The following is a 3,807-nucleotide window of genomic DNA, read 5'->3' as shown; positions in this document are numbered from 1 at the left end:
CTTAGTCTTTAACCCGATCGTCCATCAAGACATCCCTAGGTTGTGGTCATCCCCCAAGACAACCACCTTGTGTAATACTCCGTGGTCATCCCCTAGGAGAACCAGCTTGTGTATTGAAATGTTTGTATCGACTAAGCAATGCTCGGAAACAGAGCTAGGTTAATCTCCTACTACGGCCCTAACAAGAGCAGCAAGCCAGAGCTTAGCCATTTTGCATTGTGGTCATCCCCCAAGACGATCACCTTGTGTAATACTTTGGTGAAATGTTTTGGACATCCTCTCGGTCATCTGCCAGGACATCTCCCAGTTATCCAATTATCATAATTCTAATCTCTTGGCTTTATTTATAATTATTTGATGCCTTAAAAGTACTGAAAGCATGCAAACAAGAAGGCAACCCAAACAAACCAGCAAATTGGACAATTGAACCAAGGCTGGGCAACAAGGTAGAAAAAGAGCTTTGTGTGGTTGATCGTGTGGATAACCGGATGGTCAACTTGGAAGTTTTGCTCACTTTAGCGTCAATTTGATAACTGTAACTAGTTCAATTTACCACATTTTTCACCAAAAAAAAAATGGATGACAAAAAAATAAACTATACATTTTTTTATGATAAACGCAATAAATTGAACTACTTACAGTTATTGGATCGAACTAATTTTTTGTGTGTGTGAAATATACGAAGTATTCGATAAAATGAATGGTTTGGATTATCAAAACGGGACTAGTGGTAGGCTCCACGGGCCGGAACAATGCTCTCCAGTCTAGATTTTGGACTGGAGGGATCCTCTACCTATTAAGTATACAAAAGAAATTAATATAAAGAAAAAGGAAAATAAAATGTATTACTAAAGTTAGTAAATAGACTTGGGTTTTAAAATGAAATCAAACTCAAGTGTATGGAATTTTTCTACATTATGAAATAATACACAAATACCTATTTGCAATTAATAAAAGCTAGAAAAATATACTAAGGTTCCGTTGGACCTAATTGCAAATTTTATCAAAATTGGAAGATAAAATAGAATTAACTAGAAACTTAGAATTTAGAGTACAATGACTAAAAATTAGGGTCTCTACAAGTTTCCAAGACCAAAAAAAAAAAAAAATCCTTGAGAACAAGAGGGTAAAAACAACAATAGTTAGTAGCTGAGTTCAAAAAAAAAAAAAGAAAAGAGTATAGGTTTCACCATTTAAGCCATCCACAAATATTTTCTATATTTCTTTAACAAAATACTGAGAAAAATAGAAAAGAAGTTTTCCAAGCTGAACAACAAAAGGAAGATCGCATTCAAAGTCACAACCGCACGTTTGTAATAGAGTAAGGAAGTTGTCACACCCCAAATCCGGGCATGACCGGCCGTGGCCCACAGGGACTTAGCCCAAGGCACACGTAAGCCTAAACACAAATCCAATCACATTGAACAACTGAACAATAGTCCAATAATAAATAACCAAAACTCAATCCAGACATGCCACAATTATAAACGGCAAAATCAACCGTAATCAAAAGCCATCCAAACTTATGGGATATAAACAACCCACATATCAAAAATAATCCTAAATGAACTTCGATAAGAATAAATATAAATATGCACAAACTTGACATAACACTCTAAACTAAAGGAATGCCCTAGAGGTCCATGCAATTGAGTCCCCGCTACGCCATGAGTCCACTCTAAGTCCTTCTAACACCTGGAAATGGTGAACAACTAAGTTAGCTGATAGCTCAGTGAGTAGCAACATGGATAGTAAATACAGTTTTGAAAACATGGTTCAATTCCAAAATAAGATATATATCACCGAAACTAGATTGGCATACAGTTTGGTAAATACAATCTGTTTCAAAAAGAAGGTTCCACAATTCAACACTTAAAATACTCATGTCTCGCAAGAACATGATAAACGACATTTTTCACTTAAAACGGATTATAACATGAACACCAATAATTTTCTGGGTACCAATAAAAACAAATAATCTGCCACACATTTCTCAGGCTATAAGCCCCGTTGGATCCAATACCGAACTAAGAGTCATCCTCAGGGTGGCACCTGGGCCTTTTCTCAAAGACGATCCGATTGAAGGTCACCTAGTTGTTTTTAAAGGTCTTTTCCTTACAATCGTTGAGCACTAGAGTCATCACGGCCCAACCCGGATCTGTTCCCTAGTGGCCAGAGTCACCACACACAGTGGAATAATTTCCCTGGACTAAATACACACATGGTCCCAATAATCAATACACATCAGTTTCGCAAAACATGGTAGTTCATCATTATAAACATGAGACCAAAACAAATAGTTTACAGTATGCCAAGTTCACACATGTTTCAGAAATAATTTGATTCAATTGATAATATAATAATTTATCAAAACAGTTTAGTCTTGAAACAACAATTTAATTTTCCAACAGTTCAGGGTAGGGGAACATTTATAAAAATACGTAGCATGAAACTACTCACCTGAAACGCAATAATATAATCCTCGAATAGAGTGTAAAAGTCCAACTAGTGGCCTGAACCAAGTATAAAAACTACGCGTCACAACTAATTTAAAAATACTAAAAAAAATAGGAACTAAGTAACCTCAAACTAAAGCGCACTAACACGGCTCAACCCAACTCACCGTTACTCTTAAATATTACCTAAGTTCATATTCTTCAAGGTCTAAAATCACCCAAGACATAGATTCCGATCGAAACTTAACTAAAAATAACTTTAAGATGAAACAGTGTTTTAAACAAGTTTTCCCAATCTATTCGCTAACTTTGAAAATTACAAAACCCACTCCACGCTATTCGAAAAATTCCAATAACCTCCAGATATGATCTAATATATCCTAAGTTTCAAACCCAATTGGTTTCACTTGATTTGCTTATCAAAATAATTTTCTACAATTTATTATATCCAAACAGGTTGTTTTCTGCAGCACTTTAAAGAAATTGACGGTTCTCTTACTATACACGAGCAATCAATGCAAGGCCAAAAACATACGAAACTAGTCTCGTAACCGGTTCTAATGACACTAATTTGATAATATTTGGATTTATACCCAAAGAGAATAACAATCCCGAATTTACTGTTTCAGACGAGTTTCCTGGACAGATTTGGATACCTCAATTTATATGGATTTCGACTCCCAAAAATTATGAAAAAATTCAGATATGCAATTCAATGTGTAATTGATCTACTGTAAAAATTTCAGATTAAAATTCATCCATTTGATATGGTTTCTTGATTTTTAAAGTTAGCGATTATGTGCAGAATTTTTGGACTAAGATTCACCCCGATTCTTTATACATGAATTTAACTCCTTAGATTTCTTAACAGCATATATATATACACAAAATACATACACCTACAATCTCTCCATCAATGAATTAAATAACAATATTATTAGGATAAAGAACAAAGAAATAAGAGAAGAAAACCTAGGAAGCCACACAGCACAACACACCCAAAGCTCTCCTTCTTGGCTACAACAATAATCTTGATGATTGAAAAACCCCTCTCTTTCCTTCATAAACCCACGGCTGCTAGGGCTGCTAGTGTTGTGGAAAACAATTATAACAAGAGTTAGGGTTTGTGTTTATTTTATTTTATACTAGTGGTGGGCACACTTAGGTCAAATAGATAGATAAATATACAAAATACATATATAAGTTACATGCAATTCAAATAGTAAGAGTCTAACTTATTAATTTTGTGGTCTAGAGTTCAAGTCACACCCTCTTCTCTATTTTTTTTTTTTAATAATAAATCTTGCTTCTCAATCAATGACTTTCACCATAAATTTATTTTAGGTTTTAA

The 3,807-nt window shown here is 34.5% G+C and overlaps 1 long non-coding RNA gene across 1 annotated transcript; it reads right to left on the bottom strand.

Annotated features, from left to right (window-relative positions):
• Positions 1-1,429: 1,429 nt before the first annotated feature.
• On the bottom strand, positions 1,430-3,568 carry LOC145820245 (uncharacterized). The gene is made up of 3 exons (XR_014361435.1): positions 3,429-3,568; positions 2,461-2,513; positions 1,430-1,695 (listed from the first exon to the last, which is right to left on the bottom strand). It is a non-coding gene; the product is annotated as an uncharacterized LOC145820245 (long non-coding RNA).
• Between the last annotated feature and the right edge of the window lie 239 nt (positions 3,569-3,807).

Source organism: Camellia sinensis, chromosome 2 (assembly GCF_055761805.1).
Source record: "Camellia sinensis isolate YWXY chromosome 2, ASM5576180v1, whole genome shotgun sequence".
Lineage (NCBI taxonomy): Eukaryota > Viridiplantae > Streptophyta > Magnoliopsida > Ericales > Theaceae > Camellia > Camellia sinensis.
This window is presented reverse-complemented; position numbering and strand designations above follow the sequence as displayed.